The following is a 15,495-nucleotide window of genomic DNA, read 5'->3' as shown; positions in this document are numbered from 1 at the left end:
CGATCTAATGTCGAATTGTTGTTTTAATTTAAAACAACTTTATTTTTTTATATTCTTTCGTATATTCGGAACAGGTATTTAATTTTATATTTTGATAATTTTAGTGCAAACGTAGGGACACTATTTAATATTTTCTCTTTCCCTTCGAAGTACCTACCTAGTTGACTTTTTTATATATTTTAATTTTTGTGGGTAGTTTTTAGACTTTGGATGTGAAATTTGGACTCGTGGTATTTTTATACGTACCTATTTAAACATTAGTTATAATCAACATTGTGTAGTAAAATATTTTGTTATAGGGATGTAAAATCAAAGCATATTATAACAAATGTATGCAATTTGTATCCATTTACAAAATGTGCTGGTCATCAAAACATGATTGGTTAGATAAAAAGAATCATTAAAATTTTAATTTCTACAGATTTATTTTTTATAAATGTTTATTTATTTATTCGTATTTTTTTTTGGTTTCGCCCAAAACATTTACGTTGACGGCAATATACCTGTTTCTATTATATTGAAGATGGAAATTTTGTTTTTTTTTAACTTGTGGTGTAAAAAGTACCTACTCAAAAGTAGTGTCACAAAATAATAAGTAATTTGAAAAAAAATCTATAATACCTAGTAATAATATAATTAATATATAAAATGTATGGCAAATGACCCCAGAAGTCGAGGCCCTTATTATAATAAAAAAAATATATATTAATAATAAGAGTTGCATCAAAATCATTGTAATTTGTACCACTGGTTTTTTTTTAGGGAGAGGGAATTTAAGGTTATTTAGAGTAATTTTTATTATTAAATCATACTATTATTATTACACTATTATTTATACAAACCTTCAAATTTCGATTAAGCTATTTATCCGGATAAGTGAGAGTAAAGTATGTTTAAAAAACGACACAGCGGTGATGAATTTTTCTGAAAACTTGAGCGGTGATATCGAAAAAGACCTTTTCTAATGGTTTATAATATAGCTACATTTTTTACATGGACGATTTTTTATAGTTAAATATAATAATTGTAAACGTAAAACAATAAATTTGTTACTACCTCATGTCCATTGAACGACTATACACGTTTATTTGTAATACGCGTTGTCGATATTTCAGGATGACAGATTTGACATGTACCGCATGTTTGTGCGGTTGAAAAAAAAGTATACACGCTACCAAAATAATATTATAAACGTTTTAAGTCTACCTTTGTATTATTTACGTACATTTTCCTGCTACTGTCCCACACGACGGACGTCGGCCAAAAAATCACCAGGTGCGGCGGTCAGATGACTGCGACTTGATGAGATTCAGGTAAGTTCTTTTTAACAATTATTTTAAAACATAATATAACACTAATATGTAATTACTACTCAATCAGTCCATCGGTGAGTAATGTTTAAGACGAAATATAAATTTAAAGATTACACGGCGGCAGGGTTTAGGTATTGATGCCACGACGTCTTAGATATTTAAGTGAAGCAAAATCTAAAATATGAAATACTCGGAAATCGGACCATCCTAAGTAGTCAGCATTTTGAACGAAGCAGGTAAGAATAGACATACGTCAGTTCCTACCGGTATAATAGTGGTGTACAATCAATACTACCTATAAGTACGATATTTCATGTGTATATTGTCAAGAATTCATATGGATATTAAAATCGTTGAGGTTTATCGCTGAAGCATTTTACGAAGTCAGATACCGATATATTTTTTGAGTTATAATCAGAAAATTTTCATTTATAAATTTATTGATATTTTTCTGATTTTTTTGTAGGTTTTTGTCGTTATTATTTGTATGCAAGTGTTTGTTTAAAAAAGTTTAAAGAATTTCTATTAGTAAAGATATAAAATCTACTTGAACCCTAAACCATAAAAATTATACACTTCTTGCGTACACGTGCTACGACAACGATGTTGTCATCTTCAGCGCTAACAACAGACTGATTTTAGGGTTCAAGTAAATTTTATATCTTTACTATATATTTAACCATAAGTTTGCTTAACAGTTTTTTCTAGAATTTCTATTATTTTAAGTATGTATAATATGCGGATGTTGGTGGTAAAATTTGAATTAAAATCGTCTTGAAAACTTGTGCAAGCGTTTGTCGTATGAATGATGTTAGATTATGCATGAACCCATATTGTCGGTGGAATAACATTATCGTTCGATACATAATATATGTAATACTTATCTCATATTTTCCACGGTGTACAAATTCAGTATGTATATTATATCACCTGCTATACTCGTGTAGAAATTTGCCGTTTCCTATAATGTTGTCATGCTTTTTGTTCGAAATGGGGGAGGGGGGGACCAGACAACTTTCATTCCACTTGAATAGATCATCCTGGAGATATGCAATAGCCGTCAGCGGGGAGGGGTAGGTAATAATAATTTTCGGCGGGTTAGGGTTTTGTTTTGGGCGATTTCATAATATTATACGTGTGTAAAAGAAGGCCTAGTGGTCGGGGTAAGGGTGGAAAACGTCCCTGTTGCCACTAGTAGCGCGGGGTGGTCCGTTTTCACATCGCCGATGTGTGTTCAACCCCGGGAAACAGTAGTGTTGTCGACCACACTGAGAGTTGGCCGTACCGATTGTGCGGTGAGTTTTGCTGTGTATTTGTTGGATCTTCGGACTTCACGTTTGCCCAGCTCCAGTATAGGCGAACACCTGTAGATTCTGCGTTCAGTAATCGTTTTGTGTCGACAAACAGGTATTTAAAATATTCATTAGAAACCTTTTCGGCCATTTTTTAGCTTCAACGCGCAACCGAGAAGGTGTTGTTTACGCAATGATGTTTTTTTTTTAGATTAAATTTAATTGTTTTTTGTTGTTGTGTCTGGACCCGTGATATCTTTTAAAACACCGAACCGATTCCTTCCGTAGCAATACAGTTCTAAAGTATCACTTAATAATAATATGTTTTTCATTGTGCTAAAAAAAATTGTTTTCAACACTTTGACATGTTTAAAAATACCGATTATGTTCAGATAATAAGGAGTATATTGTTATTTAGTTTAGATTTTCGAATGCATATCAAAAAGCGATGACTATATTATTATTCGAGAAGAACCATTTCCAATGAAATTATTATTGAGAAATTCGCGAGACTCTTCACGGTTAGAAAGTTTAAAATTGGTTCCAAATTTGTATGGAATATTCTTTAGATAAAGTACTATCGACAAACCATCAAAATATTACTAACTTTTTCCCACAGAAGGAGTGGAAACTTCTTCTTTTTTTCACTTTTTCGAGCGTAGTGTTAGGAGTTAAAATTTGTGTGTAGGTAGATAGGTAGGTGGGTAGGTAGGTGTGTCTAATTTAGAGTGAGGTTATAACATATTCAGTTTTCTCAAAAATCTGCTGTCAAACTTTTTTTTATCAAGATAAGCATAAAAAAATAGCTAAACTACACTTTGACCGTAGTAAATTTCTAAATTGCTATGTGATAATCAACAGTCAATAGGTATCCAAAAAATATTTCAATCTAATGTTGACTTTGATAAATGGGTAACGCAACAAACTATTATAGATAGGCGGTCAACACTATCCACTGTAACCATCCTAATACTCAAAATAATATAACTTTAAGCACATTATAGCATTAACATTGCTTTTATAAGGTACTTCTTTTTTTTTTTTTTTTTAATCGTTGAGCCGTCATATTGCAAGCAAATAAAGGCTAATTAAAAAAAAAAATTATAATTATAAAAGATTATAATAATGTATTATCAAACAACTATCTATATTATAAATTACTATCTCAATAAAGTATTAAACACTACAACACAAAACAAATTAATTTTACATTCACAATTATATGTATAATGTACAAACAAGTTTTTTGAATAATGTGTTACAACGATAATAATTGTAATAGGTAATTCATTTAGATAATTTATCCTTTTCGATAATGTTTGACGTTTTTAATTTGTATTCATAATGAATATTATCAATCATACTTTAAAACTGGGCAAATGAATGAAAGTAAAATTAGATATCCAGGATAATGTTAATTATTCAATATCTGAAATATGATTCTAACATAAAGAGCTTATTTTAGCTGTGCAATTTACCAAAGTGTACCTTAACTAATCTAAATACATTTATAAAATGTACAATTTGTCAGGCAATCTCCATTATTTGTTTTGAGTATCATTACTATTAATTAAAACAAAATATGCATCATCATTTAAGCGTAGCAGGTAATGCAGTATTAAGGATATCTTTTGGGTAAACAACAGTATTTACTTTCCTCTTGGTCTTTGCAACTTAGGGTAAGTAACTGTGTTGGATTAAAAGACATTATTGTTAAAAGTGTTTTAACTTCGTATTTTACATTTCACTATTATATTACAATTGTATACAAATATTAATTATATTATTATACTCTACGTAATAGTTTTTGGACGTTTATCATACTAGCCCTCGTAGTTCAAAATATAATGTTAATAACCCTTCACAAAGGCAAAAATGTGTTGGTTTTTAAACATAATTTTAGCCTTTGTAAGCTTGTGTAAAAGCCATGGATAGTGGTAACAAAATTCGAAAAATAAAACACTTAGTTCATTATCGTTTGATTTTTAATTAAAAGTATTAGAAATCCTGAAAATATTTCTATTATATCTAAATAGGAAATTTGGAACCCAATTGTTTTTAAACGTTGATATAGTGAAATTGCCAAAAGAGGCGGTCGATTTGGCACGTTCTAACGAAAAATTAGTATCGGATTCCACATATTATATAATATATATATATATTTAAGTTCCTATAAAGTAATTGAAAATTTAATTAAGGTGTTTGGAACTACTGAACAAGTAAAATGCTGAAAATGTATTGATAAACTTAAAATTACTTCTTTTGATGTTTGAGAAAAGTATATTTTTCTAATTTATAGTGACATAATTTTTGAGCTGTTGTGACTTTACAATGAAAGTTTCTAAACTAACTTTCTCACTCACTTTATTTGTAATGGTTATTTTTAAATTTAGTGTTATAGACCATATGCCTAATTTCAAGTTTTTATGCTCACAATGGGCTTTTTGTCACTGGCTTTTTTTTTTTTTTTGTTATGTTTTATCTTCTATAGATAAGACTAGATCTACCTTCGCCTAATTTTCTGCTCTCAAATTCTGAAAGTGCGCATCAAAAATAAAATAAAAACCTATCCTAACCTAACCTTACCACCCAAAGGACGGGGGGGGGGGGTTAGACAATATTTAGCTTGAGGTATACAGGTTTACTGCCGTCAGATAGTTGAACATTGTTAGTGAGCTACACAATGTCCATCTATGAATCACTATATATATCTTAGAAAAATTAATAGTCCTTTGTCCTTGAAATGTTAATAAAACAGCTAAATCTCTAACCGAGTCAGCAGTACACTGTATTATTATACATTTTTTTTATATAGTTTTTATACATTTATTTTTCTTATCATACACGTTACATTTTACAATGTTATGTTCGCCTAGCGATTTGTATTTTTCCAGCTTTTTTTTTGTGCATTTCGTGGACTTTTTCATTCAACATTATTAATCTTCATTTTCCTTTTACGGCTTGTCTTTTTTTAATTACGATAATGACTTGTTAATCCGGGCCATTCGCCGTTTAACCTTTTTGAATTTCAACAGCACAACATATATACTTATACTTAGCATTTTGGAAATTATTAGCAAAAGGTTATATGCAATATATGAAATGCTATTTAGCCGGCTTACAAGATAAAAAAAAACACAATAGAATTTCAAATGTTAAACTAATCTTATGTAAACAGCAAATGTTAATGTAATATTGCAATTTACACAGTTTATTTATTTTAGAATATATTGACATAGATATCTGATTCATACGTTTTTTTGTTTAATTTATTTTGCTGTTACTTAATCTAATCTATTGTTTAATTGAATGTTAATATTTACTCTAAATTACAATAATAAAAGAGGTGACCTTCTACCTACTTAAAGGCCTAAATTAAGATAGTTAAGATTTTTCACATGTGTTTACTATAAAACTTTAAAAATTGTAAAAATGAAGATAAAAGGGGTTTTCCAAAGTAATACAATTTTGCTAAAATTATTCAATTTGGTAGAAATCCTTCAATAATAGGTAGTCCCTTCTAAAAAAACTGAGAAAAATCTTGTGGCTTATAAATGTTTAAATAATAAGGTATTGAAAAATATAATGATAAAATATTAGAAAATATACTATACAATAAATATGACATTATTTTTCATTCTGACTTGACTTTAAGTTTACTCTTACCTTTAGTTTATTAAAAAACATCATAACTCATTTATAATTTTGATTACATATTTACCAATTCATTAACTTTATCCTATTACAATAATGTATCAAAATTTTAAGAACCTTATAATTCTCTTTTTTTAGTCGTGTTTGGCTTACACAGAGTATTATTATTAAATAGTTAGAAGGTGTGCATTTAGTATTGAATATTATTTATTGACATATTAATAACATATTGACATATTGAATCTCATTCAATACATATATTTAGTATTTAGTTGGACATTGACATATTTTGTTGGTTTAGCTTGGTATTCTCAGATAGATTATTAACTATATTGTTAACTCTTTTTTTAAAATAGTCTCGAACTGAGATATGCAATACACATCGAAGACATGGACTTTTAGACGGAAAACATAATTCAACTGCCCCAACGAAAAGGGTCGTATCTCGTTTTTTGTAACTTTTCAGGATGAACCAAACAAACATTCAAATTTAAATTCTTATTCGGTTTTTAACATATTAGTTTGAAAATTTTGATACATGTTATAGCATAATTTATTTATTAGATAGATTTATTTGGGGGTTCCGCCATCAATAGTGATACCCTTGGCATAGTTTACCCCCCGCCCGCCCATAAACTATGACGAGGGTGCCTCTATTGACGGCGGGAATCCCCTATAAAATCGGTAGCCGTTCTTGTTTATAGCCTGGCTTGTCTGTACACGTATGTTTCAAAATCAAAGGTATCGTTTAGGTTAAATTTCAAGTCACAGTATCGGAGCCAGACATTTCCATAGATAGACACTTTTTGCATAATTTTAGCTTCGGTATGGAGCTGAGAATGAATTGTTTTTACTAAGTTGTGTTTTTATTTTTGTGTCTGCACCTACGATTTCTTCTAAACCGCTGACCGTTTTCTTCGCGTAATAAGTCTATGGATCAGAGATCGTACCCAAAAGTTACTCTGTCGGGCAATCAATTTAAAAAGTTCATCCTTTACCTTTTAAAACTGAGAAAAACACCCAAAAAGCTTACATGTTTTTCAAATTAAAAATTACGGAGTACTGTGACTTTTTTAAAATTAGTCGACCTAACCTAACCTCCCAGCCCTTTAAAAATTTAGTTTTAATTTTAAAATATGATATTTATGAGCTTGAAATATATTATGGTAGAAATCGATATAAAAAAAAAAACCTAATAACATCCATTTTGCGGGCACGTTATTGAATATAAAAAAACGTGCGTGTTATGATATTGTTTAGCCATCACGTTTTATAATTTATTCAGGTTGTAACGTTACAATGTTTTAACACCTTTATAAAATATTCCACAACTATTGATGTTGTGGGGTTTTCGTCGAAAACGGCTATGCAAACAATGTACTTTACAAGCAACACATTCAATAATAAATTACTCCACGCTAGGTTAGGTTAGGATAATGTTTATTATGTTTTAATTTTTAAACGTGTTTACTCTCTCTCTCCCCCCCCCCCCTTTTATCCAAGACTAATAACATTCTTTGGAAATAATAAAATATTATAATCGGTATAACATTATGCAGCTTCAACTTGGAAAATGTGACCATTTTTTTATTTTTGGTCAATTTTTAGGTCAGATATTTGGTAAAGGGCGTTAGGTTAGGTTATGAAAACAGCTTTTGCATATTTCGATTTCTTCAAAGTTCAAAAATTCCCCGTAAAATAGTAATTTATAATTTATAAAATAGTTATATGACGGCGACACGAGAACCTACCATTAAAGTAATAGAAAAAAAATCACACAAAATCAATAATGTCTCGCCATTTCCATTTAAGCCACATACGTTATAATCGTTCTCATAATTCTTGATTTTATTTATACTTGCAAAACTTTGGTTATTATGATAATTATAATAAATAGTGAAAATAAGAATAAATGAACAATTTTAACTATTTAAGTGCGTTTATTGTCTGTAATTGATAAATTACAAGAAAACTCTGGAATGCCGCGAGATAATTTTTTTTCCATCAAAATATCAACCCCTATGACATTACCTTTACTGGTGAGCAATAATAGTGAGAGTTGTAGTTTTATTTATAATTCTTAAATCTATAAATCTCTGTTTTCACTATTTAAGTCTAACACCAATTTTGAATAACTATTATTTATAATTGTTTAACTTTAAAAGTAATTACTCCAAATTTTCAGTAAATTAGTTTTTAATTAAAAACTTAACTAGATATATATTATACGTTAAGTTTAAGTTACAAAAGTCGATAGAGTTCAGAAAAATAAACAAAACATTAATTATTTAATTTTATGATATTGTAAAAAAAAGTACAGAAAGAAAACCCATAAAATTGTAATTGTTTTCCGGGAAAATTAGTGAGCTAAAGCTTGAAATGTAGAAGCATATTGATAATGTTTACAGACTCGGTTTAGTAAATTAAGTTAATGAGTAACCGAATCGAGTAAACGAGTAAATGAATCGAGTAGATGAGTATAAAAATCCAAGATGAACGTCTCGTAAATAATTTCATAAAGCTTCTCGATCGACCCAGCTCAGCCTAAAAACATCATGTAAGAAAATGTTGAAATAAAAAAAAATACTAAGAAAGGTGTCTTGTTTTTTTTTTTTTTTTATGTTCAGAACTGGCCTTTGGATCATCGTTTTTGTCAAACGAATGTGACGCATTATGTACTTGTTCGGTCCGTGACACTTATTGAGTAATGCGGGTTGCTGTCGGTAAACCTCGTTAATAATAAAAAAAAAAAAAGCGAAAACCAAAACGTTGTATAAGTCACTATTGACTAAAGGGTGTCCTTTTAGTCAAGAATTTCCTTCTCCGCAGTAGTTATCTATCATTTTGGACACGTTAATACCTTTAAATTTGCCCCGGACGTACTCCAAAGTTACCATATTAATTAAATGCGTTACGGCTCACCGATTTGGACAAATTGTTAAATAAACGCTGTCAGAGTAAATTATGTACTTTATTAATGCCCTTAACAATGGATGGCGTTTTATATTTAATAAAAATGCTCACAGAGCTAAATTATCGCATTAAGCAAACACGTTTCAACGAAATTGTCTAACAAGGAAGGTGTTTACTAATTTTGAAATACCTATCTACCCTCATTATAAAACCTTTTTTATTTTGATTCGATCAGGTCTGGTTTTTGTGTTACAGCTACTACTAGTAAAATTGAACGTTTATCGTTTTTACTTACTTTTTTTGATTTAAGGTGTTTTGTTTTCCAGTAAAGAGGTTGTGTTTTCTGTTGGGCCTTCAAGACCGGTTCAGTTACCGGTCTGAAAGATTATTTACCGAATCAACGGTATAATTGTGTACCGTCTGCTGTGTTTTGAAGCCCTCGATTAAATAAACATTTACTATTACAAGGGATCTGAATTTGATTTAATCGTTTATCGTTCAAGTGGCTCGAAGTGACCGTTTTTAGGTGAAGTGGTCCCTGTCTGCTTCAACACACTTAGAAATTTCTAATAGGTACCTCCTATAAAATTCCCCTATATCATCAACTGTATAGGTTTCAGTTAAAGATGCAACAAAACAATTTCTTTCTCCAGATACGTTTTTAGAACTTTCTAAATGGTAACCTGAGATAAATGTAAATTATTAGTGTTAAAAATATTTGTCTTTTGCTGCAAGTTTTTAGTGTTTAAATGTTGGTTCTATATAAATTTCTGAAATCTCTGATGATCAACGGTCAAACAATTTGGTTTCGCTTCTTGATTGGTCCAATCATTATTATACATTATATGATAAGTAATTAGTAATTACCGGCTATAAATAATAATTTTATATTAAAATACTCATGAACAACTATAAGATCTTTTTTTTATACATTTAAAACTCTTAAAAATACTTTTTTTTTATTGATTAATAGGTCAAGGAAAATCATAGGGTAAAATAGATTGGAAACATTATAATGTTTTTTTTTATGTGAAAATATATTTCTCTTAATTTGTGAGGACAGGATGGAAAAATCGTATGTACTGCTACAAATAATCGTTTTATTTAAATAAATTAACGATTTTATTTTATACATAATATTTTCGAGACACTGTAAATAATACTACTCGTGTTTAGTAAATATATTTTATTTATTAGATTCGCGTTGTATACTTTAATGTTTTAGAATATATCTAAACATTAGCGAGGTTTAAGTTTATGCAGTAATACTTCAAAAGAAACGCAAAAGTTGTCGGGGTCTATTCATGGTATTTAATTTATTAATTATATTACTTAAACAGTAAACTACTATTTTATACAATGTAACGTGACTGTTTGGCTATGTGACCATTACAATAATTTCCTTAATGTAATGTGTTCAAGTGTAATGGATAGCGAAAATAATTATTTTAACGTGAATATGTTTTATGGCTGGGATCAGTTTAAAATGTCTATAACACTTAACAGTAATATTGCATTAGGATTGACCATTGTTTTATGCTTTTATATTTTAACCGTTTACTCGATCCATTTATTTGACGTTATATTATTTACTCATCTACTCGATTTATTTACACGTTTTCGCTATTTATTTACTCATCTACTTAATGTAATTACTCATTTATTATATTTGTTCACTCAGTTTGATTACTCATTGACGCAGTATTATTACATGTTTTTCTATAACTCGCTTACACGTACGCTTGTACGGGTATTTTTCAAATCTTGTAAAATTAATTTAGTATTCTATTCAAAATTATTAAGTAACCTTTACCATTTAACCTGTACCTTTAATAGGACCATAAAGTAAAAATAAAATAAATAAAAAACTTTTTTAAAAACACGCTTTTCAAAAAATAGTAAAAAAGTGAACTAAAAAGTAAAAAATAATTTGATTACAAGAACAATTTACCAATCAATTGTAGAACATTATTTTTAAATGTCAATTACTTTGAAAACAACCGAAAATTGACTACAACTTAAAATAATGTTAAACATTTTTAATTTTTGACTAAAAAGAAAAGCGTGGGCCCCATTCAACAAAGTCCCTCGTAAATTTATCAGATAAAATTTCAAATAATGTTTTATATTGTAATTTTTTTGGTAATTTAAATTTGCTTCAATATTAGTGTGTGACACATACATTTCATGACACAATGAATTTGGACTTTGTTGAATAGGGCCACTACGCTTTACATTAATCCCTTAGACTATAAACGATTGTTTTTTCTCAATAGTGCGGACGCCCCAGTCCAATTAGGTCAGTATTGTTCTTCTGTACCCAAGAATAACCTCCTGCACCCTTGGACTACAATACCGTAGCCTCTCCACGCTTTCTTGGGGGGGGGGGAGAAGAATATACTTTCGTTTAACTCTCCACTTCGTACCGTATATAACGTTTGGACAAATGGACTTTCTTTTAATTTCCCGACCGACCTATTTGTCTTAACGTCCTCAAGCTCCACGCGGGCCGCCGGCTGTCTTTTAATAACAATAATACTAATGGATACAACGCGGTAAGCGAAAAGTCGCTGACGGTGAGGCCGGTCGGACACGGTATGGACAAGGTGTATATTATAACAGCCGAGACATGGTGGTGCAACAGGGACTCTCTGCCGGCACAATCGATCGGATAACCCTCCTGCCGCCTTTTTCGGAGCTGCCGCCGCCGCCACCGCACGTCACCAACAAGAGAGCCGACTGTCAAGACTCGAAATCTCTCCTGGAAATTACCATGTTTAATACGGTTTACCCCCTTCTCCACGTTCGTCCCCTCCGTCCTTTATCCCTTTTATAACTGGACTCGGCCGGGATTCATTCCGTTTGGTTCTCCGCCTCCCATCCACTCCAATCCCCACGAGGCCTATGATAAAATCGCATTCAGATGAACGCTTTCACTTCGAATCTGTGTGCTGTAGATGTACGAACAACGATGAAAATCATTGTAATAAGACCTAAATGGACTTTTTTATTATTAGCACGGACACGATTAGGGTTAATCGTCCGTCTATAATGATTTGTTGTTCCGTATAATATATCTCAATTTATTAACAATATAATGAATCCAATTTTAAGAAACCTGTTGATTGTTGATTCACTCTCACATAGTGCAATTTACACTTTTTTTTTTAAATTTTCCTTAATAAAAAGTTTGCTTACAGTTTTTTTTTAGAAAATTGTTTATGTAATAGCTTTACTTTAAAGATCTACCTACTACGTGCTCCCCTCGCGTAGAAATAGATCAAAAGTGTACCGTAGAATTTTGATAATATTATTAAATTGAAAATTCGAATATTTTATGTAATACAATGAAAAGAAACGACAATTCTTGAGAAAGTTTCTGCTGGTAATTTTATTTAAATAGTATACACTATTGCGGTAAACTTATGTTTTAAGTAGAATTTTACAAGTCTGAATTATTATTCAAATATAAGGTATAGTTGGCAGCGGTGATTCTCACAATCAGCAGCAATGGTAGATGTTAAATATTTTACTTACACAGTATGAAGTAGTACGTTTTGCTGACAGATGAAAACGAGGCAGACTTCACGGCTCTTTTGAGACGTTAATGTATAATAAATTATAGCAGAATAAATTATATAATTCTGCGGGCTTTGCCGCTCTGAATTGCATGATACAAATGTTGGCAATTCCTGTTGGAGCTTAGAGCGTTTGTTTTTTTTTTTTTTTACACCAACCAACTTAAGGGACTTTTGGAACTTTCATTTTTCAGGTGTAATGCTGCACTTAAAAAGTTTTTATTAGATTGAACCGAGTGACCTTGTTTTTAGCAATAAATTTAAATATATTTCAATCAACCTTCATCGGGTGACGTGGTTAGAATAATTTTGGATATTTTATTTGATAAAATAGTCCTCGAAAAAAAAAAAACTACAAGCGACTAAAATAAACAGAGGTAAAAATATGATAAAATATCCCCAAGTTAATAAAACTTCAATAATCGGAACCCATATCTAAAGTAAACAGATAAAAGTGGATGATAAATTTGCATTTAATAAACAAAGTTAGAAGTAACGTTAAAAATTGATTTCGAAATACTATGAGACTATAAACTACATTATTAGTTATGTGTAAGAAATTGTTTCTTTAAACTCTAAAGTCCCATTTTCGGTATTAGTCTTGACCAAAAGTTCTTGGGACACACACAGGCATAAAATATGCATTTGAAAAAGAAGAAAAAATGTTTTTTTACTAAGTTTAATATAATTGAAAACTAATAAAGAATGCATTGTTTTACTATTTGCTTGTGGTCGAATCGGTTACTAAATCTTGTTTATTAATTACTGTTCACAAACACACGAGTAAAATTATTCTATTTATTTAACAAATGTATTTACATTATATAGTCAAAAACACAGTTAAAACTGTCTAAAAAAAATACTTAATACATTTTATTTTAAAATAAATATATTTAACTGAAACTTAATGAGATATTTTAGATTCGATACGAAGCTAAGAGAAGGTATTTTTTTACAATAATGTAAGCCTGTACGTTAGAAATTACATCTGATAGATACTTTATTTGGCCAATAGTTTATAAAACTCAACCATTCCCCCTCAAAATTGAGATAAACACCCTAAAACGTACACTGTTTACTCATCTTGCAGTTACTCCTATTTGAATATATTGACAAGTCTGAAAACATTTTAGAGCACATCAGTTCGAAATGCCATGGAATGTGCAAGTGTTCCAAAACGTTGGCAATCAATCTATTCAAGTGGGACTAACCGTAAGATGTGTAAATGAATTAAATAAAATACCCCACTCAAGCTTCAATAATGTTTTAACCCTAAAACTTTACATTTTAGTCTAATTACTACCAAACTTGTATGAGATATTTTTTATGTATAGTACCACCGATATACAGTGAAAACCTAAAAATATATCATTAACCCTCTCCTCTAGAAAGGATGGATACTTTTTCGGATGTAGTTTTGGTAATTAAGATATTAGCATATAAACAACTTTCTTAAAAATCTGTAGTCAAATTTTTATTTTATTAACGGCCTTTTTAGGGTTATCATTACTTTTTCGAAAGAAGAGTTTTTTCCAAATTCAATTCAAGTTTATGGGTAGTTTTTTTTCATAAAACTTACTTTGCATTGTTCTATCGATTTCCTATTGTACTGTTCGTGTCGTGACTTATTGAACTTGGCCAGCGGACATTAATCGATTTTAGTTTCAACCCGATAACCCTTACTGAAAAAAAAGATTATATGCTATACCTATTATAGTTGCTACCGGTGGCCACGCGAGATCTACACAACCATACCGTATAGTAATTAAAATTTGTAGGTAGCTAATCGCGGAAATGGAGCCGGCCAATTATTGTGAGTGCCTCGAAACGTACAGTAATAATTAGGGGTGTGAATATGAATAGGTATAATAACTACCAAGTTGAAACCGCCCCGATGGTGTGAGTTTCCTCATAATCAAAATGGTACATATTGTATACATTATAATATTAAAATACAGCTTTTAAATATAAGATTTATAATATTCAGTTAAAATACTTTTACTCATCAGTAGCTCTTAAGCCACTACAGTTCAACCAATGACGAGTTTAGTACTATCTACTTAATACTTAAGTGACTTAAAAGTGTTCAGGCACAGATTTAGTTCATCGCTGTTTTAATACATGAGTAGATAACTAATACAATTGACTAAAAACCGATTTTAGACCTGTATTATTAAAAAAATTGAGAGAACAGGGAAAAGGGTGCGGGTAAGCTAAACTATTTGATTTAACCACTCGACATAACATGCATGTTACACGACTAGTTATTTGTCACTTCAGTTTCAACTAAATTGCTGGTATAGCGTGAACTAGACTTCGAGCCTAAGAATTATTTAAATTTAATTGATTAAAATTCTCTAGCTGTTATTCTCGAGGCATTTCTCATGAGCGAATGAAGAAAAGCATTCAATAATGCTTGCCTTCATTGCTGGATTTAACTTCCAACGTTCACAAGCAATAAAAATATGTATAAGTATATACACTATGTGCTACACGACGTTTTTTTTCAAAATAATAAAACACACATTGGTCGGTCATATCTCTTTAGTCGGTCATTCCAAAACATCGACGAGACATAATATTACACATGTAAAATATAAATGTGGTTTTCGTATGTTGTGTCAGAACAATACAACTGTTTTCTGTACAACCACAAATGATATATATATAAAAAAAAAGGTATTTACCTAAATCAAAACCACGTTTCTTATAATGCGGTTTTGTTTCTGTAAAACTTAACTGTTT

The 15,495-nt window shown here is 30.2% G+C and overlaps 1 protein-coding gene across 1 annotated transcript in view; it reads left to right on the top strand.

The window, feature by feature from the left end:
* Window positions 1-2,582: 2,582 nt before the first annotated feature.
* LOC126840699 (histamine H2 receptor-like) overlaps window positions 2,583-15,495 on the top strand; it is a 60,532-nt gene continuing 47,619 nt past the window's right edge. The window contains exon 1 of the mRNA XM_050576606.1: window positions 2,583-2,720. The gene's annotated coding sequence lies outside the window, so the exon portion shown is untranslated. The remainder of the gene's footprint in view (window positions 2,721-15,495) is intronic.

The sequence above is a fragment of the Adelges cooleyi genome, unplaced genomic scaffold, assembly GCF_023614345.1.
Source record: "Adelges cooleyi isolate 19-005CV unplaced genomic scaffold, UGA_ACOO_1.1 ACOO_flye_CR_arks_rails_tigmint_CR_PRNA_376, whole genome shotgun sequence".
Lineage (NCBI taxonomy): Eukaryota > Metazoa > Arthropoda > Insecta > Hemiptera > Adelgidae > Adelges > Adelges cooleyi.
This window is presented reverse-complemented; position numbering and strand designations above follow the sequence as displayed.